Genomic DNA, 26,582 nt, shown 5'->3' on the forward strand with positions numbered 1-26,582 from the left:
AGTATGAAGTGCCAACACTGTTAATTTGAGTTTATGTGTGTGAACTATGTTTTTTGATGCATGTAGAAGAACTTTTAAAAGGTGTTTCTAACAATAATTTGAAATCCCTATGGAGACAGCAATAGCGAAAAGGAAAAGAGCAAAGAGGCCCGTTTACAACCAAACTGCATGATAATGCATCCTATAATAATGCCGTCATCAGAGTACGTTTACCTCTCTGCACAGAATGCATTAAGAAACAAAATGACTAATGCAGCACAACACACATCCCCCTTTCAGCACACACACAGAAGGAACTCCTCACATGCACCGACTCCACAGTGGCTCACATTACAGCAACACAGCTTCTGCCTCTGAGGAGAGCCTGAACACACCGCTGTAGCAGAAGCATACAAGCTGAAACACGTGCGGGTGCACAAACTTTAAGTGACTGATGCATATGAATATTAGCATTTTTATGACCAAAGTGTGATTTGATTTTGTGTGAGGTTCAGTGGTTTCTAATGTCGTTCTGGCCAGCCTCTCCAGTGGCACGTAGCAAAGGCATATTGAATTCATTGCTCCAGGTCGACTCACTTAAAGGTTTATGCTAAAATGACTTTGACATTTGCAGTCGACTTTTGCCGTCCTCCCACAGATGCTTTTATTTCAAAGAAGTATTCACAAAAGGTCACAAGTGTCACTTCTTGAATAAAAGTATAGTCACTGGCTGCAAAAACAAAAAAAATGGAAAATGGAATTCAAATATTGCTTGACACACAGTCAAATTCACATTCCAGCAAAATACATCCGCTCAACTTCCCTCTCAAACCTCTGCCCCTCTCCTTTCTCCTCCTCATCCTCTTCAGTGTACCAGCCAACACCTACGACGCTGTTACCGGTTGAACTATTTGCTGTTATTGAGCTCAAATGTGTCTGGGTGAAGATCTCTGAGGCCTCGGGGTGGTGCTGTCATTATGGCGAGATTAATCTTCACGCTTGTCGAGACGGACTTAGAGCTACTAATAACACCTCAAGGGATTTTAAGAGCACATACATGAGGGCTGTTTTTTTTTTTAACTGTAACTAACATTTTGCCACCCAACTGAAAATCTATACTTTTTCAAGCGTCCTGTGGTGCAGCCTTTGGAACCAGGAACACTGTTGTCAGGTTTTGGATAATGTTGAAATTCACAGCGCATACTTATCTGCTGCTGCCCAATAGCCTCATGAAAATGTTTTATCTTCCCTGCATTGTACCCTTGAAGGTCCTCAGCCACACTTGGAACGTATCAAGGGAAAAAGGGGATGAGTGTGGTGGAATAAATGCAAAGGAATAAGTGAGCCATGATGGTTGCTTGATGGGGATGGAGAGGGAAAGCAGACATGGAGGAGAGCAGGGGAATATGCCTCAGTGATTTACTTTATGATATGATTAAGTACTAGGTATTAAGTATTAGGTACTTTGTGTAAGCGTGTATTAATAGAATATACTGCAAAGGTCATTGTAACATGTTCATAATAATGTATATTATGCTATATAATGTTTCATTGTATCAATTTGATTAAAAAGAGAGATTGTAACTGATATTGCAACCTTTTTGCAAGCAATCATTGTCCGATATGAAGACATTAGCTGATCAATTTGGCATGCAACGCAATTGTGAGAGATATGTCCCACGAATGATGGCACCAAAGACCAAAACAATCCAAATCATAATGCGGATACATTGAAAGGAACATTTAGGGAGACCATTATGGAGCGATGGATGTTTTTCTTCACTCCACTTCACTTTGTACATTTAGGCTGTTTTTACACTGAAATCTTAAGATTGAAAATGAGAAGCAAGAAATCAATATCACTTGCCGAGCTGCAAATCATTTTTGTTCGCTGGCACATCAATTGCATGTTTCTTTTAAGACGTACAGAGTAAGGTTAGAGGTCAGGCTGCTGTTCTTACTATTGTTTCAGCTTCTAACCTTGTAGTGTGCATTGATTTGTGCAAGTGCACAGCAATTAAATGGATTTTTTTAGCTACAGTGCGTTATCAAGCAGATAATTGTAATGTTTTCTGGGTCAATGTCCAAGACTGTGAATCAATGTCCTTTTCAACACACTGAATATTCAAGTCTAGTAAGGTCCAATTGCCTCATATTGATCTTTTAGTCTTTATCTCTGCTCACCCAAGTTAAGAACAAACTACAGACACACAGCACAGAAAGACAGGCAGTTGGTGGGAGAAAAAGACTGGATGAGATATCAGAGTCTGGTAATATGGAGGAATTGTAGAAACAATCAAAAACAATATCTTGTGTTGCTTTGGCTCACTGCATTATACCAGCTACACTGCACCTTGAATGATAAACCTTGGAGTATAAATCATGTTTGGAGTGAATTATTAAGGATTTGAGATAAGAGCATAATTTCCTCTCTGCTTCCATCTCCTCTCTGTTCTTTTCTCTTTTCCTCACATGACGGCAGGAATATTATCTGACAAAGACACATGCTCGCCTATCGCCTCACTGTGGATGTCCCCCACAGTTTCAGCTTGGCATACAATTAGATCACTATGTTTGCAGAACTTAAAACAATGCATACATTAGACCTGGTAATTAGAACAAGAGATGGAAAGACCGCCCATTTCATTAACATTCCTAAAAAACTGAACATCAAGTTCAAGCCTTCTAAATCTCTCTTTTAAGCTGTAACAAAAACAGAAGGCTTGTGTGAATTAATTTGATGATCTCTTCTAGCAGCTCTGTCCTTACTGTTTTCTCATATTATCTTGTATTTGGTATTTTGTTTATACACAAAAGCAGTGAAGGCATGGGTTGTAATAATCATGCAAGATAGATAGTGTTCACGAGAAAGCAATGAACTGAGCAGAATGTTTTTATTCATTTATTTTTTAAAACACTGATGAGAATGTATCACACTTCATGGCTTGGTTCCATTTTCCTCACAAGGAAATTCTTCAATTTACTTTATAAATAATAAGTTTAACCAGCCGAGCACACAACTGATGGAACAGGTAATTCTGCTGTGATGAAATAAATAATGATTTGGCCCTGAGAACTGTTGTACCTCATCTGACTTTGTAGTGATGTGATTATCAGGATCCTGTATCCCCACCAAGCAGCGTCTCCTTGCATTGGAATAACAAAGACAGCTGCTCTCGACTAAAAACAGCTCCTTCCCTTAGTAAGGACCACTAAGGAGGAGGGTATGATGGAGTGTGGCTATTGTGAACCACTTTTGGCTTTAATTGTTGTCGGCCATCGCAACATATTACCTGTTTCGGCCTCAACTCGGAACCCAGCAGACACATAAATGGGGACCTTTATAGAACTTTATTACTGATAAAGAACATCAACATAAAACAAGAGACGAAAAGAGAATTGGACATTATTCACTTTGTAGATGTTGTCACCCATAATACTACAAACTGGAAGCAGGAATAACTGTGTGAAGTTTTTCTCACTCTTGTTTCATCTTGCAACTTTAAGGCAATGACATGTCGCTGGCTTCATAAAGACACTCCTACCATGAACCAATGGACATATACTGCATTATGCAGTATGGAACGCATGTAAGTGTACGTAGAACACATAACAAATTGCAGTAAAGACGTGCTAAACTAGGTTTGATATGGTTTATTTAAAAATTAGTCTTTTCCCAATGGTTAAAACTGTGTTTGAACGGTGTGGATTATGGCAGTCTGATGCTGACCTTTACAATGTTGAACTAAAAGTTACATGGAGGACTCAGCCTTTGTCAACAAGGACCCCCTGTTGGTACTCTTCTCCACGTGGACGCAGCATAACATCCCTGTCAGTGAGAGATGCATCTCCCAAAGGGAGTCTAAAGAGAATTATTATTTTATTATTATTATATATTATATATATATATATATATATATATATATATATATATATATATATATATATATATATATATATATATATATATATAATATAATTATTATATTATTATTATTATTATTATTGTGGAGATTATTGTAGGGGTAATTCATGCAGTCACAGCTGTAATGAGCGGAACTGTGTGTGCTTATGATATAACACGTCTGCTCTTCTGCTTGAATGTTGCAGCAGTCCTGAAGGTAAGGTCCAGATAAATTACTAGTCTTCATGGTCGGACAGTTCCTTCCATCCCTGTCACCAGCCCTTTCCCTCGAGTCCTCTCTTTTTCCTTAGCTGAGTGACTCCACCCCTCCAATGCCACCTCTCCTTTTCCCTCCTCATTTTCTATCCCTTCTCTGTCGCCATTTAATGGGGTTCTCCAAGCTCCTCACTCTTCTGAGCTTGCCATATTTTATCTGCTGGCACAGTGCAGGAAAAGAAGATGGCTGGAACAAAAGAAGGCCCTAATGAGTAGTGGAGGTGATTAAGGAATGAATAGGCGCTGTTGCTGGAACCTTCACCGAGCCGGCCATGTTCCCCGACTCTGTCTGCAATCTGTAGATAGGCACTGCCTCTCTTTTCTTACAACTGCCACACGCCTTTAATTGCACTGACATTCTCTGGTCCCGAGGCTGCCGGACTTGTGATAAAGCTTGGGTATTCATGCATTAATCACCGCCAGCCAGGACAGGCCTTTCCCCCCTGCATCACCTGCCTCAAGACCCCAATTCAAGACGCTCTATAAATACCCTGCAGATAAATTGAGCTTAATGGACCAGGGGTGTGATAGTGGGGAGTTAGTGCTTAACGTTTAGCCGCCCGCGCTAACCATCGACGATCTCAAGATGACTCGTTGTCAATTCATATTGTAATAAAAGGCTGCTGAATGTACTCGGCAGGCCATTCAAAAAAAGTGTGTAAGCTGGGGATGTTAGTAGTTGGTGTAAGGAGGACTCGGGAGATGGAGATATACAGTATATATAGAAAAGTGGCTCATTTGCTGTGCTCCATCACAGACCAGGGACAGGTGCCTGCAAGCACAACAGCTTTAAAATGGCTTGAGCCCGGCCACTTCAACTCCATATTTATCTCTGGAATCAAAGCACTTTGGGAGATGGAGAGCTGTGTGACATCAGGAAACTGAATTAAACGTGTGTCCTCTGACAACATGCTGCATTTATATCTCATTAGATAAGCTTTAAATAACATGTGAATCGGTCGACCTACAGTGTATTCTTATCTCTGCTGACACTCTCCATGCTTGTATTATGTATACAGAGATAGTGAGAGATGGCTATGTTAATGACATGTAACGTTCGCTGTCAGAAGCTGTGACAGCAATTTCTATGCACTTTATAGATCAAACATACACACAGGATAGTTTATTGTACCATTTGCAAATGTACAAATACCAATGTCATATCTCTCCGTTAATATAATAAGCATATTGGCCAAAAGTATTCCTCTAAATCCAGAATAGTCATTTTGACAAACCATAACACTGCATTAATGATATTCTGACATCATTAGCAAAAGGCACCCTGGGACTTGGAATTACACCACATTAAATAGAAAACAGAGGAACTGCGGATACTTAAACTAATTTAAAATGTGACTTGAGAATGAAGATATTTGAACAATTATCTCAACGCTATTGCTGTGTGCTAAAAACCGAGAAGGTAAAATTGAAAATAAATCCTCTACAGCACCACTCGGTTAGCCAGAATCAATTTAATGAATTAAATCTATACCAAATGTGTTTTATGAGCAGCTTTTAATACCAATTATGACTTGAAGGCAAAGCAAAGTTATTCAAGTGTAGTATTCTCTAAAGGACCCCGGGCAGCTGTTTTTCTTTCATATTCCGTTCCCTTGGCAAAGCACGCCGGTGTTATGTGCGTTGTTTTAAGCTTATCTTTTGATGTTGCTAAGTGTAATGTTTTATAATATGATACTCTATAAGCATTTCCTAACATTTCATCATAAAAGCCACAAAACATGTTTGGGCATGAACATGTAATATTCAACTTGGGTTTTTCATTGAGCGTCTTGCTTTGGGATACAGGTTTCAGAACAAAGGAATTACTCAACATTGTTATAATTTATTGAGTTCACGATCATGTCCAGTTTAAATAGAAGGTGTTAAACAATACAAGATGGATTTCTACCCAAAATCACCCTTTTGTCAATATTTGTATCATTGTGATTACTTTATTCATAACCATGGTTATGGATTGTTGTATATCTTCATCACATGACAAATATTCATGCCACTTTGTGAAATATAATACAAATGCTTAGTGGACAAAACCATAATATTCCACAAAGAAGACAAGAGAATAATCAATGTCATATCTCAACATATTGTCAAACTGGTGACAAAGTTAAATGCTGGGGCCAATAATACATAATAAAGAAAAAACATAAATTCTCATAATCAATAATGTGTACGTGCCAGCAAACTAAGAAACACACTCATCACTTTGTAAGGCATAGATAGTCCTCACCTTAGATGAGTTTACACAAAATACTTAACTAACGACTAGTAACTACCTGAATTAATCATGAATTGCAGTTTTATGGGGGCATCTGTTTGTTGCTTGTAGTGTGTTTATTGTCTGTTGTGCTCTGTGGACTGTGTCTATTGTTGTCTGTAAGAATTTTGGTGCCAAATGAGTTTGCCACCAATCTATTAAAACACGTTTATAAAGCACATGTTAACATAGTCCCTAACCATTAGTGTATATCTAAATCATTGTATGGATAAATAATGCATGAATAATAATTGACATTTAAATAATTTTTAAATCACACTTTATAAATTAGCTTGTTAATCATCTATAAGTCCTTAATATTTGGTTTGTAATATATATTACTTAATTTACAAATGCGGAATACATCATTTATAAAATATGAAAACCCAATCACGAAATGCATAATAGTCAAGCTTATTAATCAATTAATCATTGCATACTAATGAGTGTTAATGTTGGAAAAATGCTTTATAAATGATAAATTAAGTGTTTAATCATACTTAACTAATGCTAGGGGATGCAGGAAGCAGGGGCAAGGAGGCATCTCTGTGCATCTTAAAATAATACAGTACAGATGTTATCCCAAACATCTGTACTGTACACAGTACAGATGTTTGAGTTTGCTTTCCTAAACTGATCATCAGAACAAGCAGAACATAGATAATAACACACACAAAATAAAGCTATTATACTTGTTGTTTCAAAGCAAAAAATGCACTGGTCCATACTGATGATGGATGGAAATTATGATCCCATAAATATAACTGGATCTAAGATCAGTAAATTATCTATTTAACAGCAGAATAAGAGGACCTCGTTGTGGAACTGCTGGTATTTAGAGAGCTATTTGTAGTAATATCGCTGCATCTAATCTAATTTAAAATCATATAATTGGCCTTATATGCGTATCTGATCTTAAATACGCCCTTATCAGTGCCACCCTGTCACTAAACCGTGATCCTACATCAGCCTCTTTCCTTCAGTTGGATGAAGAGTGTGGCGCGTGGAGAAGGGCAGCAGGAATCCGCTCTGAGGCTTCGTATGTCAGCGAATGGAAGGGGACAGGCAGAAGGACGTGAACAAGAGGACGAGATTAAATGAGAGAAGACGTGTCAAGTGAGACCGTGAGAGACGGGGAAAAGGAGCGAAGGAGGAGGAAATTAAACGCAAGGCGTAATGACCAAGTAGGAGGAAGGTTACGGAGCGAGAGATGGCAGAAAATAAAGACTATATGATTAAGTTTCCATCTCCTCAATCAGGGAATAATATAATTACATAGTGGGTGGGAATGATTTGAAGGGCTCAGCTGCTGAAATGGAAAGAAAATAAAGAAAGAAAAGACAGATCACTAAAGAAGAGAAAAACTAAAAGTCATATCTGACTATGCTGTAGGGGGAAAGTGAGCGTGGTTCCCTTTGAACATGTTTGTTCCCTAAATGTTCACTTATCTATCTAAATGCAGAAAAAAACAGACCGTTATTCAATATTTCTTTCCTTCACAAACTAATCTGTCATTTATGAGCTGTTTCAAATTGATTCTATACGACTGTTTCTTGTCCCTGTGTTGCGCTGTCGTCAGTGAAACTCAATACTTCCTGCCGCTTCACGTTCTCTGCCTTGCAGCAGCTCTAATAGCCTCGTCCTTCCCCTTTTCTGATAGGCTTCTACTGTGAAAGGTGTTAGGACGTGTTGTTCAGTAAGAGGCAGTACAGCTGATTGGAATTAATTAGTGAATAAGAAGAGTATTTCTGTAAAAATGTATGGGAAGTACCCCGTATGCCCGAGTGCGCATGTATGTGAGAGCTGGTATAAGAAAATATGTTTCCTCGAGCACACACACATAAGCTTCCTATTATGACAAAAAGCAGCCACTCCTCCCCGACTCATTCCAAGCAGTAACAACTCTCCTGTCCCTCGCCGATGAGCAATCAGCTGAGGATAACACCTGATACATACTCACCTCTGTTTCCTCACTCTTTGTCTCACTCTCCAAAGGATCTCCACTCCCGCCTCCACCTCTAAGCTCGTTCCCTTACTCCTTTTCCGTGTCTTCCTCCTCTCTCATCTCTCTGTCTGTATGTCTGTTCGCTCACTTTTGAAAATGATACCATAATGGGAAAAATTTGAGCAGTCTGCAGGAGGCCATTCCCCTATTGTTTTGTTTCTGCCTCTAATACACAACATGCGATTCAGTCTGGTTATCTACAACATGTAACACTCCCATTTTTAGGGAATGAGGCCAGCATCAGAAGCCGACACTGACAGTTAACTGCCGTCCAGGCCCTATAACAACACACTGTGTGAACAAGATAAGAACAAACAAAGCTGTCAAATTGCTGGATTCTGGAATGTGAGTGCGTTTTGTTCATGATGTTCATAGTCGTCTGTGGAGGGATGGCACGTTGTGGGAACCATGAAACAATGCAGTTTGTGAAAACCAGGTTTGTCTTCTATGGCTCTTCAAACTGTTGCTACTGACAACCACATCTGTGCTTCTGCAGCATGCAACATAGTGTCCATTAGTGGCCCTCATCTCTGAAATGACTGTGGCGTTTGGAGAAAACACATCGTTACATAAGAGGACATGTAAACGGCTGCAAAGTCGGTCTCAATTTTGTTTTCAGGAATTAGTAAATAGCATCAAACTACAGTTCAAATCCAACACCTGTTGTCATACCGAACCCTTGTTTGCATTATGTTGGATTTTTTTCTAATCTAAATGACTAAAATCAAAGGGTCTGAAATGAACTAATTTGCAAAACATCATGGTGATGTCCATGTGTTGACTTCAGTCATGCCTGCTCAGAGCACCAGGACTCTGTTTTAGAAATTAGTGTCCTGGTCTGTTTCCATGGTAACTGACTCTGTGAACCTAACCTGCACCCAGAGTTTCTTTTTGTCTCCTCCCTCTTACAGAACCAGACACACTGTTTCATGTCCTCATAAAATTCAGTCCGTATTTTTTGTGCATTTATCAGGAATGTAATCCTCCTGGTCGGATATTACTTTGTTAATCAGTCAAATCTAAAGTTACTGTTGTTTTTTGTCCTCACATTGAAATATTACACTATCCTTCTTTTTGCGAGTGGGATTTAAAAAAATAGCTGTCCGAGTTTTCCATCTCAGGGTTAGAGATTCAAAATTTAGGGTTATAGGCTCAGAGTTCAGGGTTAGAGGCTCAGACATTAAACTGCCTGCTGTGTAATTTCTCCCAAAGTGGCATGCACTTCAAACCGGTAGGTCCAACCAGGAGTTTTAAATTGGGCTAAAAACTGCATTTGTTTGAATTTGGAAATGTTACACTTACATGTATTGTTACTTTAAGTGAAATTAAGTTATTGTTGTTCTAATGTTTTAGTTTTTTTCCAATACAAATAATTGTTTCATAATATTTGAGCAGTACATCAAGATATTTAGCTTATTATTATTAGCTCAAAGGTCACAGAGCAGTTTCACTGTAGTCAGTTGGGGTATACTGGTTTTGTGAATTAAATCAGTTTTACAATATATATATATATATATATATATATATATATAAATATCTGCTCCTGTTCTTGCAGCAGGAAAGAAAGATACAAATTGAAAGAAACCACAATCAAAAAGTGAAGCATCAAACACCTGGAAGCAGAAAAAGACTCAAGATCAAGAGGGATCTGGACAAATGCCATATTGCTGTGAGTGATGCATTTTGTCAAAACAAAAATCAGCGGTACACACTCAAGAATCCCATTCACAATTAAGGATTCAGAAGTCGACAAAGGAAGAGTCAGTCCATTCGGGGATCATTATACCTGAATCTCTGTGTTGATGTTTCTGGCACGTGCATTGCGTGATAGATGTGCCACTGTGTTGCCCGGAAGCAGCTACAAATGGTCCCAATTATAAGACAATGTGTGAAAACTGACATGAACAAATGAGAAGGAGCGAGAGAGAGAGAGAGAGAGAGAGAGAGAGAGAGAGAGAAGCCAGAGTGTGTGTCTGTATTTATCTTATGTTACTGTATGTGAATATCTAGGCTTTACTTTGATTAGTGTGTATTTTAGGTGTAATTTCTAAATATTTATACTATTCTGAGAAAACCACACTGTGCAACAGAGTGAGCTGCTGTGTTTATACTCCATGTGGTATTGTAGTGAAGAGTGATGGGGCTTAATGGGAGGGACATGGCTCCATCAATTACAAACAGCTGGGCCAAGCTAACAAAAATGTTTATGCATGCTTGCCTGTATCTGAAAAGTTGACAGCTAAAAAAGCAACATGTCAAGTAACGGAAACATCTCTGTTCTCTGCTGCTGCATGCGCCTGTTGTTGAGAACATGTCTGACTCCAGATCCACTTGAGTCGGAAATTTGACAAAGGTCTAGCGTCGTAAAGATGTCTCACAAATGTTTGTCTCCACTTATTAATAACTCTGCATGGACAAAATCAATGAGTGAAACCATTTTTTACTATAATTACAACAACGGTGTACTTAAAAAGATGAATTGGATTCGGCCATATTACTTTTTCTTACACATGTATCATTCTTTTTTTGCAACCAATAGCATAAATATGGGGAAAAAAAGCAACGCATTCTGAATCAAATCATTTGGAAATGCCGGCTGCTTAAAAAGTGATCCTGGGAACGTAAATAGATTCAATGTCAAGATGCACATCAAATTGGTCTCAGCAGGAAGGAAGCACACTCCTCCTCCAGAGAGAACAAAGCCGTGCAGATACAACAAATCAAACATGTTACCAAAGTTCACGCGGCTCACGGAGCATGACAGTGCCCAGTGCTACGCTACTTATTCAATGCCTCAGACTGCAAAACAAATTGCCAGTAAAGCAACGCTTACCTCCCACTTCAAGGCCAACCAACTGTCAGACATAAACTTTGGTGGGCTCTGAGGCATGTTACACATCAAGCAAAATCTTTTCACAACTCAGCACTTGCATCATGAATACCAAATGATGGTTGTGGTATTCCCTCGGAGTTCTGGATGACATAAGATATGGAAAGTGGAACCAATTCTAGTTTCCATCTCTCGCTAGCCATGTTATACATTTTCATACTGTTTGTGTAAAAATAAAAGAAGTGTTTTGGTTTGTTAAAGGTAAACCGAAAAGTAAATCACAACTGGAAGAGACCACATTTAATAAGCATACCATCCGTTGTGGCCCGTATTGCAGATGATGTTGGATAATTCCTGATTCCTTGGAATTACATCTCACCATATGTGAAGTCTTTAGATGTTGTATAATCAAATAAATACTTGCTGGTATTGACTGTTTGCTCTGTTTTCCTACAATATTTATTGGTGTGTAAATTATTCTATCTCCAACCTCACCTTACTAAACAAGTCTTATTGAGTATCTCTAACAAGAGACAGGTTAAGAGGATGGGCTGGGAAATGCTCAATCACCCTCTGTGTCTGTTTTGAATTCAAGCTTCTTTATTGTGATATATCTGGGTGTCTTTAGTGCATGTTAGAGTCTGTAAGTGCATGTACCCCACTGGCTGGCTCACGGCCGCTCTGCAGTGCTCTCATACTGCAGTTACGGCTGATAATGCCGTTCCACTGGTTCCTCCCCAGGTCAACACTTTGAGACACTTTTAACTTCTTTCCCCGAAGTTTGCACTGTTAGCGCTGTTGACACCGTTAGCTGTGAGCCTCCGGCTCGCTGCCGGGATGTTGAGAGCCGTTGAGAGTCAATTGAAATGCTCCCAATCTCTGATCTTACACCTTTATGGAGGTTTAAAAAATAACATAGAGTAACATGTTCCTTTGACCTTGCTCAGCCGCGAGATACCATGCAGTGAGATGAAATAACCAAAAATATAGAAAAACGACCGCCAGGCCCACATGGTGGCAGCTGAGACGAGAGCAGGTCAAGGGGTTCAGATCCCAGACCGGTTTGGGAAATGTGCGTGGGGAAAGCAAATGAGTTCCTCCTCCATCAACAGCCACAGCTGATGTTGTGTTCAAGAAGACACTTAACCCCTCGCTGCTCCAGCGCAGTGGTTCAACAGCCAACGGTATATAGCTGAGGAAGCATTAGACAACTCCCAGATGCTTGTAGGGATGGGTAAATGTGCGAGTGGGAAGCAGGGGAAGGCTAGGAAAGAACAAGAGTGCTTCACAGCTTTATCTGGATACAATACAACTTCAGGTCATGCAATTCAGATTATCCATATCTAAAGTTACTGAGGACCTTCTAACTGGTTATGAAACCAGCTCAATGTAATACTGATGCTTCTACATGACCAACAGAAGTAAACAACACCGGCTTCGCTGCTGCCTTTGACCTGCAGTTGGAGCTCCGGTAGGAGCAAAAGGCGCTGCTAATGGAGGCGCAGAGCTCTCCAGTCTCAGACCCAGAAGAGCCCAAACCAAGGCAGACTGTCAGACCGTGCTGAAGTAAAATGAAAGGTTTTCTAAAGGGACTCTGGTTCTCTGAAACACTACCACTTTTGTCCACAGGGATTGCCAAAGTCAAGAAAATCTAATCCCTCCCAGGAGCTTGTAATTGATTTGATATAAATGTATTGATATATTTCAGCGGTCAATACAATGTTCATAGAGTTTTCATTCATTTTATGGGGTATAGAACACATTAAACGCAAGGATGGTATTCCTACTGAATTTATTTAACAAGTAAAACATTTGAGAGAATTTTATGAATGATTTGGGTCATGTGTATACAACTGGCCAGCAGGATTTAAACAATGACTAATTTGGCAGCCTAAATCTGCTTGTTATCTTTCTCACACACATGCAGATACCTCCTGCTCAAAAGTTTGGCCATAACCACACAGCATCTCCAGATGCTCCTGTAACAGCTGTTAGGTTCTATAAAGCCAGAGAAAACTTCTTCATCATTCCACCAAAGCACTCAGCAGCAGCATTCAGGTGGCAACCATTCAGGTGCGCCTCAGAGCATTATCGATTGGCTAATGGGGAAAGGAGGGGACTGGAATGGGGACTCAGCAGGGGACAGCGGGCTGCTACAGGCAACAGTCAGAACTCATCAGCATCTGAGGTTCAGCAGCGTTCTCGTGCACGATGACCGATCCACGCAAAATGTGCTTATGGACTCAAAACAGTCTCAATATTAGTGTATGCACACAGAAGGATTCACATATATGGATGTTGTTACATTTATATTCAAACTGTTGCTCCAATCCCAAATATAATCTTGTTTTAACAGGGAATTATCAGATGTCTCCTTTGGTTTCTGTCAATCACAATCCAGTTGCTGCATGCCTTTGTCTTTATTGCTTTGGACTCAAATGTTGGACTACTTCGTTAAAGCTAGCTGCCTGACTTTCCAGGAGATTCTGTTCTGCCCAATGCAGTGAAATAAATGTTACATAACGGGGAAAAAAACTGTCTAAAAAAACACACACAGAAATGTCGAAATTCCCATATGATAAAATGTAAATTTGTATATGTAACATCGTCAAAATATGTTTTTGATTAACATTTAATACATTTATTTGTGTACTTTTAGGACATACATTCAAAATAAGTCATGTCAACGTCAACATGATATTTAAGAATCTTAATATTTAGCTCTGTATTTTATTTCTTTAATATATCATGAAAACGCCTTCCGTATGCATTCATTAATATTTAGACTGATCTGACTCAATATTAGGCTTACCAACACTGCAAACATATTGCTTTAAGTATATCTGTATATCTATTTATCTTTGGAAATAATGAAATGCAAATGTTTCTCTCCATACAAATAACTGCAAGGTTGTTATTGAAAAGTTTCTACTGTGAAACAGAAAAAGTTATTTCTGACTATTTATTATTTTCAGTCACGATCAAAACAAACACTCACTGTTCATCTCCATCAATTGCCACATTATGTATTTGTGGATGACGTGCAACCAAGAGGTCAACGGGTGGTCACCTCAAGTTGAGTTCTTGCATCTAGAAAAGGCAGTTCCAAAAAAAATAAAAAAATCAGTTACTCTTTCAGCTTTAAGGGAACAGACGCGGGCATCTGGGTCACTGCAGGTCCATGGCTAACAAGATCCTAAGAGACATATTGGTGGAGGGTTGGCACTGGAGCGGTCACATTAGTCAACGTGCCATGAGAGAACGGAGTGGAAAACTCAGTGGCTGTAAAACGTTTCCTTCTAGCAAGACAAAAGGCCGGGCATTAACCCTAAAGTCATCCACCGTCCCCATATAACCTTAACAGCACTACGTGCATATCTTTGTACTCGCGTTGACAGAGTAATGACTTCCAGAGGGGAAATATATATACATTTATACAGTAGCCTATTATGCATGAAACTATCCTGACTTATCTTTATAGGAACTCACGAGGGCTGTAGGACTCAGGCCTTTTCTTGAAGAGATCCCAACCTCCAGCAGGACGAAAATATCTGACATTTACAACCCAAATCAAGCAAGCTTCTAATCTACAGCTCTGGTTTGAAAAGGCAAGCCGTGATTCATGTCACGATCCACAAATCAGATCATCTTGTCCATGCAACATTCAGAGGTGACATCACCACAACCAGTTTAAAAGGTGAAGGCAGCAGTCTGATGGAGGCTGATGAAACAGTCTGAATAATGAAACGGGTTTGATCACAGCGCAAACACTTGACATTTACTGTCACAACAGTCAGCAGCTCTGTGATTAACTCAAACATTATATGAATTGAAATCAAGACAGAGTTGAGTAATAGATACGCAGGCTGTAGGGATGATTGAATCTTAGCTCTTGTCAACAGTCAGTGGAATTGTGTCGTGCTGATATATTCACATTATTGTTTTATAATATGTCCAAATTAAATTTTTGAAGCAAATTGTAATTAAAGCCTCAAATGAGTATGAAGTTGTTCAGTTTTGTCTAATTTATGGCACAAAAAAAAAGAAAATCATATGTGACTCTGTAATGTATATCTTTGATCATGTGCAGGACCACATTGGAAGAAACTGCTAAAGATTACGTTAGCTTGTGTTCCTCTGCACTAACATTGACACATGCCATACAATTTTCTGCAGTCCTCTACTGTAATGCAATAGCCTCATAGATTCCAGATAGCAGATTTGATTTGTTATCACACAGATGCAACCATGTATCATTGAATAGCTGCAAGTGCACACATTGTCCTTGATGTCTCCGTGTGTCTGCTATTCCTAATACAGTAACATTACCATCATTCATGCCATCCTGGAGTCTTGGAAAAGGAGGTAAAGAAAGTAGGTGGTTCAGGCTGCAATCTAAACCAGAACACTCTTATTTGGAAATTTAAGGAAGGCAAATGTAACTATGAAAAATTATATAATGACTGAGAACACAATACATATTCACCGATAAGTGAAAATCAGAAGCCTTGCGTACAGTACATTGTGATCCGTGAGTTTATAGTGAAAAGGAGCAGATGTAGAGCCTGAAGAGGGATAATTAGCCTCATTGTTGCCTCACTTATGTGTAATACATGAAACAAAGCTCCATTCCTATATTAAATACATGTTTTCTAATAACACATGTTACCGATGGTCATGAGAGGTGTGATTTCTAAGAGACAAAGACTGTGAAATGCATGACTGCTGCATGGAAGTAAAGAAATCAGATTGTTAAATGACATGGCATGAGGGCTTACATCCCATACCAGCATAATGACGTCCATGCAGGGTGGCGTGGTGTCGCCATCACACACACTAAAAGATCATTTTATTACAGACATTACATAACCATCCAAACAAACACCATTCACTCACAATAATCCCTGTCAGGTTTCCCACTGACCAAACACATATGCCAGTCCTAATTGTTTTCAGCATTCCCTGTCCCTTCTTCCCATTCCACGCTTTGCCTTTTACCATTTACAGATAGCTGCTGAGAGGCTCGGGGCAGGGGAAGCGTGGTGATGTAAGCTGTCACTGCAATGTGTTGCTAGGCAAAGAAGTGGAGAGAGTTTCTAAGTGTTGCGGATACCGGGGCTTTGACATTTCTGTCTGCCTGCCACCAGTGAGAAGTGCTGTGTGAGTAAACACTGCCAACAACAGCAGGAGACAGACCTGGCAGCGGCTGGTGCCCTTTGAACCTTGACACTGCCAGGATTTTTTTACCATGTCTACTGCTATATTTTCCCCCATGCTATTCTGCAACTGCCCCTGTCAAGCTGCTGCCTTGTCCTGCCAATTATTTGTCTCATATCCACCACAGCGGACATGTAACTGACAGGGAGTGGCTGTCTCGCCATTAACCACCAGCGGCTTGTCTGTTTCACTCTGAATCTGCTGCTGCTGATAACATATAGCATGAGCTGGGAATGTTGATTTGTATTGAATCGATTTTTTTTTAGGGACTACATAATCAATTAGTAATAGTTAGATTCATTGACAATCATCACAACCATTCATTTATTTTCTGATTGTCAGACATTGGGGGAAAATAGACAGTCAAAATGACAGGCCTTTGATTTTTGACTGATTTGTATAAAACCTCATATTTAATTTTAACTGGAACATTTGAGGTTTTAAACATAGCTGTAGTTTTCCTGGAAAGTGTATGCCTCGTAATCTGGGAACTAAAAAAATAAAAACCTCCAAATAACAAACAAATCCATCCTTTGAAAATGAAATACACTATACTATACTGTTCCTATCAGGACTTACAATTCATAACCCTTTTAGATCTATTTCAAACAGAAACAGGAGTATGACATAAGGGAATGGAAGCTGAGAGTTGATGGTGTCCTATATTCAGAATAGCACAGTGGAGCAGTCCGGTCACAGGTCACCTAGAGTAGTTTCTCAGCTAAATTAAGGGTCCCTCTCAGTTAAAAACAGCTTCTTGTAATGGATACTACACTGCTGCATTGACAAAGAGGTCAGTTTTACTTTCACAGACTGGACAGTGGACAGTGTGTTTGGTAATGCTATGAAAGCCTCTTGTGTTGAGTACAGCGGGCTGAAGCACTCCGTGTCCTGATGAAGAGGCAAAAGAGTTCACCCTCACTGCAACCCAGAGATGCTGAGCGGGACATTTTTGGTCAAGGTTACGCAACAGGCAAATCACTTTCCCCGGCACCAGCGAGTGCGGTGGTCCTCATTTAGTAACAAAAGTCTGTTTCTACACAAACTACAGCTGTGTCCTGGTTAGTGACCCTCAATTTGTCTGGTGAATAAGCCCACAGCACCTACAGCAGTGTCAGTTTGCCTCAAGAGCCACAGGAGAGCCCCCTCATCTCTCTCCAGGCTATAGCTCCTCCTCTCCAACCTTCACATCATCACCTTTGAACTCTGGGAACCGTCCACGTCTGTCTTTTCATCACACGCGTATGTAACACTCCCGCAGCTCCGCCCCTGGAGTTGCATTTTTTTATTACTGTAGTTGCAGAGTATATTTCATGCCCTCCAGCATGGCAAAGGTAGCCAGCAATAGTGAAAACAGCTGTGGGTTGCTTTGTGAACAAGCTCAGGGTATTACCTGGCATCATTAATCCCTCTGCAGTAGCTTTGCAGACCCTGAGGCACTCCCTGTTTAGGTCTGTCATACTCTCCATTACTCAGTCACATTGCCTCTCTTCCTCTTTAGATCTCCCGATCTCTTTCACGGTGTCTCTCGCTGTCGCTCTACCTTTCTCGCTTTAGATCTCCCATGTGAATTGCTCTCTTTCACCCGGGGCTATCCTTCACTTCAAGGATACTCATACAACAAGTCAGCATTTTGGGGCAGTCAAGGGTTACTTGTCTGTTTTCTTTCTGACAGTTTACCTTGCCAGTGGAGAAGTTGTCATTGACTGGGAGAGACTAGGGTGTGTAGATTAGGTGAGCTCTCCAACACGCTGTGTGTCTTGTACTTGATTGCTTTCTTGTGTTGAGTTTTCAGTGTGATACACTGCTTCTTTTCATCCTATGACTGATTGTGGATTAGTTTGATCTGGATACACTCCTCTCTAGTATATGTCAAGTCATTAGAGACATGTTTGAGAGGACCATGTATTTAAATAAATTAACTGGAACTTATGCTGCAAACTATTACGCTGAACATTTATTTTGTAATGCTAAAGTTGAATAGGTGCCACTCCTTAGAGGCAATACAGCAGCTTTTACTTTAGAGTTGTGGATTAATGAAGGACTTTCATACCAGTTCAGTAGGCATAGCTAAGATGAGCTAATGTATCAGCTGCCTTCATTCTGAACTTTATGACTAATTTTCAGACAATAAAACAATCAACTAATTGTTAGGTTCTGACCTTGTCGGTGTATATTTGGCTAAAATATGCACAAATAAATGACAGCAATAACCTAGAAATGCAAAGCACATCACCTGTACTGTGGCTGTCAAAGCGCCAACACGTGCATTGCATCTTCAAATAACTTCCTTTTACAGCACTCATTTTGTTCCTCTTTTTGTGTCTGTCCATCTGACTTCCATCTCGAGTTCTCCTCACATCTCTTATCCTTCCTCTGACTCTGCTTCAATTGATCGTCCCCTGTCCCTTCTGTCCACCAGTGTCTTGTTACTGCTATGTCCTCACTCTCTAAACAAGAATAGGCTGTTCTCATCCGGCCTGTGCATGTTTGTGTCAGACAGGTTACCATACAAATTAGAGAATGATAGCTTCTCCTCACTTCTTTCCCATGAAGCCACGCAAAAACTGCAATTAGCTCAAATCAATTGAAGGAAGGCAGCCAAATGAAAAATATCAGCAGCCCAGACAACTTCCACAGTTGCACTGCCAAAGGACGACAGCGTGCAAAACACTTAAATCACTGATGTACATTGACACAATCCTGTGCCAGCTAATGATTATCCTACTAACTCTGTTAATAACATGAGTGCATCTCATCGGGGTGACAGTACCCCGGCATTGAATTCATGAATGAAATTTGTGGGAGATTTACAGACAAAACTGACTTTTTTAGATCCCAAGCATTGCTATTTCATCATTTCGACAAGTGTATGACAGATTACTCCTTTTGTGAAGATTTAAAGACTTAACATGAGAGCCTCACTGAGCCTGTCGGAAGTCATTCTGACGCCTAGTGTGTAGATTCTAATTACGTTGGTGCCAGCTGACACCTTTTCAGAAAGAGGGAGACAGAAGTGTGTCTGGGGACAGATGATTTGATTAATGGAGCTCTATACACTGTGTATCGGCTTTAAAGCTGGCGTATCATCGGAGCAAATAGGGCTTCTTATCTTTGAAGTCTCAAGATTCAACATCACAGGACAAATGACTCATTTTGTCTTCAGCAAGAAGATCTGAAAGGCAACATTAACTTCACATTGTAGAAACTACTGGTTACAAAGTTCGTTCATCTTAAATTGGGGCCAAGCAGTTGCAAATAAAAGACTAATTTCAGCAAAAAGACCTCTACTATTCTAGTGTGAAACTATTCTCCTCTATTATCTTTCCAAAACAAAACTCTAAGACTAATGACACTACAATTAAACCAGTTTATCGTGACACTGATCAGTTGTAGGATGTGGAATGGTAGAGATAAAGAGTAGTATAAAGGAGAGTAGTATAAAGGAGAACACAAAGGCATGCTGTTCTGTGACAAGAACAAGGACATAAGGGTGGCGATTGTTCACGTATATGCAAACAAGAGTAAGAGTCTACAGCTACGACTCGGCGGCTCTGTGAAACACAGCAGCACACTAAAGTGCTGATGTTTAGTAGGTATCAGGGATGCACCGATACCAATATAGATATCAGTCTGATGCTGTAATCTTAAAACTACTCTAATACAACCCCACCCAATACCACTGCATACCAGAGTATCATGTTGTATATTTCCTTTTGTTACAGTCGGAAAGTGAGGAACATCTGATGAAAATATAACATGTTTTCAAAGTCATTGTCGGCTCTGTAATAGTATTATTAAGTACTAATAACGGTACTCGATATCCGCAAGCACCTACATAAAAGTACTTGTACTTGTGAATGTAAGAATGGTCAACTCATCTTTGGTTTTCAAAAGGATTATTTATACAACTTCTTTTGAGGGTTAAAGTGTGAATTGAATATACGTATACATTTTCTTTTCTTTTTTCTTTATATCTAAATAATGATCTAATTTAATTGATACAAATGTAGCATAGGAATACATAAGCATTATGCTTCTGCCTATACCTTTTCAGTCAATAAAACACAGAATAAAACACACCACAACAACTTGTAATTGGTCTGAGAAAAAGTGGTACCTACTAATAAAAGGTGATGATGTTTTACCATAACAAACACATTTCACACTCTCTGGTCATAATTCAAGATTCACTGCTGAATTGATTTTGCCAACCAAGCATCAGCAGGTAACCAGGATATGTGGAGGCTGTGGGTTTAGTGCCCAGCTTTGTTGTGACAGCCTGCCATTTTAGTCAATAACTTATCAGAGCGTAACTAAAGGCTCAGGGCTCTGAGGTGAAATCAAGCTGGCTTAGCCAAGCGAGTGTGCCATTTTCTGGATAAGAGGCAAAGAAGCGTAGAGGTCAAAACTCCATGGCTGACCTGGAACAATCCTGTCACCTCCTCAGCGGCCACAAATTGCAGACTTGGGACAGAGGGCAAGTTTGGGAGTAAGTAACTGTGACAACTGATAAGGCATAGCATGACTCCAAATAGTGGTAAATTCTGCTGCCACAATATGGAGGAGAGTGTCACAGGATCTTGTTAGATACACCAAAGTTCAACTAACATACAGCACAGAAGAAGCATGTGTCTGAGAGAAGAAGAAAAATACATCTGTCCACCCACATTGACTAACCTTTAAACAACGGAGAAAAAGGCTTGAACACAAACGCTGAGAACAAGCTGAAGAGTGAGGAGCAACAACACAAACAAGAATTTTAATTAAGAGAATGCCAAAAATACAAAAGCGTGACCAGAAAAGAAACACCTGAAGTTGACATTCAGATAGAGGCAACAAGAGAATGAAAACCACGTCACTATCAGACAACAATCCATCAGGGAGGAGAGGAAAATGAAATGGAGAGGAAGAAAAGTCACTCCAAACCCTTTATTTTCTTTAAATAGGAAGTCAATTGAATCTTCCTCTTTCATGTAGCAATTGCCAGTTAACAAAGACAGAAATAGAGGAAAGACACAGACTGATTACAGATGGTCCCGTATTACATTTTAGCAACAACATTTGGAGCTGCGTAACATTTGTGAAAAACAGAGGGCCAAGGGGTTTTAAAAAAAGCACAAACAACACCAAACTGCAATGGAAAGTAAAGTTATAGTTTAAAATACAGAATAATCCTAACCTCTCTGCACCGAGGTCAGACATTATTTCCCTTCTTTGACAGAACATTGTTTTGCTGGTGTGGTTGTATGAATCACATTATGTATGTTCCAGAGCAAGCGTACCAAAACCCAAAGCTTGATGTCACTACATATTTGATTTGTTGTATATCAGCGATCTGTTTTACAAAGAGAGATCGCATTTCTGGCAATCAAACAGTAATTTGAAACATTACTCTATGTTTGCATTTCAAAGTCATAAAACAGCAAATATGTTCAATACATTGCTTTTGGCAATACCAACAGAGAGTGTCACTGTGGATTACACCTCCTAGACTGATAGACAGAGAAGAAACACACTTTCAGTCTTATATTACTTGCAGCACCCAGGTTTGTCTGGTGGCACTGGTTTGAGCATCAGCGCCCAGGTTTACTCAACATGACCTTGCTTTGCTGCAATGTGCTTGTTTAGAGAATATATTGACTGTCTGGCACAACCTGTTGTTTTAATCATACAATCAGATGCTTTTTCATTCACTGATACCACTGTGGTGGAGCAAAAGGACACATTGGTGATCAATACCAATGTGGGCTAGCCAAGCATGAAAGGTGCATAGGTCTGATTTGTCTGCTGAGTCTGAGCAGTGAGAATTACAAGTGTCAACTTCAGGAGTCTGGAGAGCTTAGCATCCGTTTTGCAATGAGGATCAATATCAGAACAGTCACCAAGGCTACACATGCTATGGTGTATATGACAGTCAGATCAACGTACTACTTTGCACCAAATATAAGAGGTCGTGTTGACTGCTGAGAGAATAAGAGAGTTGCAATGCTTTATGGAACAAATGGAGCATGCTCACTCCCAATCAAAAAGGTAATAAATATGGTTTGGAGTCCAAAAGGGAAATTATTGTTCAACAGCGAGTGGCTAACAACTGCAAGTTGGCTGCGAAACAAGAACAGTCAATAGTGTGTGTACTGTACTGTATGTCACGCTGAACGTAGGTCACACATTATTTTACGTTCAGACAACCTCAGATATTGATTTGTGACTCATGGATAATGCCTACTATACTCACATAGATGTATGTGATCAAGAGATGAAGAAAAAGAAAGATGAAGCCCAGAAGATGGCCCTGATCAAAACAGGTCAAACTGCTAAATTCTAGATCATGGATCATCATCAAACAGTAAATGACACCTAATGCTAATATATATCTACCATGTGTCCATGTCAGATTTAGATGCATGGCGTTCTCCTCTCATGTGCACCTTACAGCTGTTAATATGAACAGTCATTTATTTCAATAAAACAGCCGGGATCTCCTGCGGTGGGCGAGATAATGTTCGTAGAGAAGACCCAGCTGCAGTCCAAATCAGAGCCATTGATTTGACCCTCAGCTTTACGGGACAGTCGGGCTCCCACAGGAGGCAGCACAAGGGCAAAGGCAGGCCTCAGCTGGCCTCAGCTGGCCCCCTGCATTAGTAATCATTCCAATTAAAGAAAGTGTCCAGATGCTCATCTGGTTACATAATGTCTCTTCCCTCCTGTTTGTGCCCCCACACTTAACTTGAATGACAAGCACCTGGATTGTCAGACGCTGCATATTTTGAGGACACCATTGAGGGTAGTTTCACTCTAATGGTCCATTTATATTCTTATTTCTTGTTTGTGTCCATTTGAGCTACACATGCATTAATTCAGCACCACCATCTGCCAGTTTACTTAAAAATAAATAATCGTATTACTTGCTGCCCTCCAACTAGTTTCTGATTGTGGGAGGAAGCATACAAACACAAATTTCACAAAATCAGGTTTAACAGAATATTTTTGGTACACTGTAAATTCAAATTAGTTAAAAACTAAATATTGCCTTAAAAACCAAGTAAAGGTTCTTAATGTTGTAGTACGATCAACGTCTTTATTCAGTGCAGTACAATTATCTGTATAGACTACTTGATAATTTACTTTAGATGTCATCTTGACTGAGTACAAACTTACTCAGAATTACTATTCCACAAAACAAAATCCAGTGTGGAAACTAGACCAGCCACATAACAAGGAAAGATTTTAGAGAATGTGAAAGAGGGATGTTTATGACTGTGCCTGCAGAGGGTACGGTCCCCTTCTGACTTCAGACACATTTTTTGAAGTAGGATTCTTCTTGTGTTGTGAGGCCTGTTCAGTATCCAGCAGAGATGGTGACAGCGTATTTTGCATTTTCCATACATCTACCTCTGTGCCTTCTTCTCATAGGACATCACATCAAAAGCACTTCACAGCCAAAACAACTCTTTCAAAGCTTCAGAAGACCAGAAAAAGCATCTGATATTGCATTGCGCTACAGAGTACCTGAACAACAGCAGGGTTACAGAGCTGTCTAGCAGCAGGTTAAACTAGTGGATTGTATGCAGTGTGTTTCTGTGTTTCAGGCCTATTACTTTCCATGCACGTCATAGCTTAATATCTGTGCTGCTAGTACAGAGTAGAGGCCAGAGATCAATGTGTACAGGACAAAGTGTAATCTTCAATCATCTGCTCTTTGTTGTGCTCCCTACTGATGCATCCACATAAGAATACCTCCATGCTGTTTAGATTCAGCTCTGAGTAGCCTCCACACACGACAAAGGAGATTAATACACCGTGATCCATCTGCATTATTAAACTAAAACTCTAAATTAACGCTGTGCTTAAAAATTGTAGGCCTAACAGATAACTCAAACTTTCCATGGAGGCTAATATTAGTGTTGGAAATAATTATTTTATCATCAAACTTCAGAATCAGAAACTATTTATTGCCAAGTATGTTACAGATACAAGGAATTTGGCTCGGTGAATTATATTATTAAGGGTCAAGTGTACATTCAATCGCTTTGTTGCTTTTCTGTTATTGTACATTGAATATTTTAGAATTTCAAAATGTTGGGCAGAAGAAACAAGCAATGTTAAGATACTCCCCTTAGGCTTTGGGGTTTTGTGATGGTCATTTCAACCCATTTCTTAACATGCTATAGCCTCAACGATGTATTGATTAAACAGACATATGTTATTTCCTGTACTATTATGTGGAAAACACAAATTATAGTATGAATATGTACAAATGGTCCAACGTGTTAAGTTGCACTTTGCAGCTTGTGTCTGAACTAGTTTCAGCTGCTCCCTGTTATGGCACTTTGGTTAATATGATGTGGGCTTTGATACCAATGAATGTGTGGCTGAATTTCTCCAGCCTGATCCCAGCATTAGCCTTGCAACCGTCTGATGTCTGCAGCCTTCTCAATGTAAGCTCTGATTAAGCCATTCGTTACACTCGGGCCATAATTTGCACAGCACTTCCCTCAAGTGCAATCTGCACCTACATTTAAACATTGAAACATGACGGAGAGATCAAAAACAGCACACTTGTTTAGTGGAGTGAAAGATGCAGCCATGAATATCTGTGTATATCTTTGATGTGAGGTGTTTTTTCCTTTTCCCATTGAAAACATGGAAACTGCACTTCAGGCCAAGTTTTAAAAATGTCGGTCTACAAAACCGGAGAGTGATGAAAGGCCTGTTTTCATTAGTGGCAGCTGATTCTCTGTCAGCCTATAGGATGATGTGTGTTATCTTGACAGACAGCTGCAGGATCAGATAGGCCGTCCGTCAACTGATATGCAGATTTTTTTATTTGGCTTCTCTGACTGAAGTCATTAAGTCTCTGCCTGACTATCAAGATAATAAAAAAAGGATATTTTTCCCCTATTAAAGTAATCATTCGTATCAAAATGTGAGGGCTTTGCTTTGAGTTCTGCTCTTAAAGGGTCCGCGCAGTTTACCGGGGGGATTCAACTCAGGGTGCCATAGACGGCCACTCGGTACCGGAGGATTCCCTTGTTGGACCTCTCCCTCTCTCAGCTCTAAGCTGGCTTCGACAGGCCTGTGGGGAAAGTGGCATATGTGTTTATGATTAAGTTGTTTACAAGAGCACAAAGCTCTTCATAGATCTAGCTTCTCCAAAAAATCACTGCTCAGATTAAAGAGTTTCAAGTCGACTCAGGAGTCATATACAGATGATTTGACTCATCTACTTCTAGGGGGCCGCTCTAGATCGGAGTGACCCCACACTTCCAGTGCTTTAAAAAAATTGTTTACCGTTTGTTTGAAAACACCATGAAACGCAAGGAACTGTTTCCACACTGCTTTCCAGAGAAATTGCAACAAAAGGCCTATTCAGATATATTTGGCTTCATTATCATCTCACCAGCTCTCTTCCTTGAAGCATCTGTTGACAGCTTGTGCATAAAATCCAAGCACTTGGCTGTATGCTAAGCATTATGAAAAACAGCCTCTTTTCAGTGTTTAACTTATTTATAGTGGAAATTACCCCAGGGACCCGAAAAGAGTAAAGAGCGACAGCACCATTGGCACATCTCTAGTGAATGGCATCATTAATGCTTGGCTCGCTGATTGGCAGCTGGGTATTGATGGCCCATTTCAGCATGTGACTGGGGACTTGGGGTGAAGGGGCAGGGAGGGGGTGGGGGGGAGGGGGCTGTGCTAATGTGATTCAAACACGCCCTTTGTATAATAGGGCTTGTCCCTGTGCCAGGGGAAGCGGGTGGCATAAACTAGTGGTGATTACGTTAAACAAATGACTGCCTCATTAACTGGACCCCCAGAGTGTCTCGTGTATATGTACAAACACAGACACACTCACTCACACTGTCCTATGATTTTTCTCCTTCTCACACACACACACACACACACACACACACATGCAGACATTCACACTGGCATAAGCATTAGGTTGGCTTTGTACACAGAAAAGGGCAAAGCACAAAGACAATACTCAGGAGGGTACAAGCGCCATCCAATAGACTAATTAACATCCCCCCAATTATACTAGCCAGCACTCTATGGTGCTCCAGTTAGCTTTGGATGATACTACACAATA

General features: G+C 40.0%; 1 protein-coding gene across 5 annotated transcripts in view; it reads right to left on the reverse strand.

Annotated features, from left to right (window-relative positions):
* kazna (kazrin, periplakin interacting protein a) overlaps nucleotides 1-26,582 on the reverse strand; it is a 101,480-nt gene that overhangs the window by 45,750 nt on the left and 29,148 nt on the right. The gene's annotated exons all lie outside the window — the stretch shown is intronic.

The sequence above is a fragment of the Cyclopterus lumpus genome, chromosome 7 (assembly GCF_009769545.1).
Source record: "Cyclopterus lumpus isolate fCycLum1 chromosome 7, fCycLum1.pri, whole genome shotgun sequence".
NCBI lineage: Eukaryota > Metazoa > Chordata > Actinopteri > Perciformes > Cyclopteridae > Cyclopterus > Cyclopterus lumpus.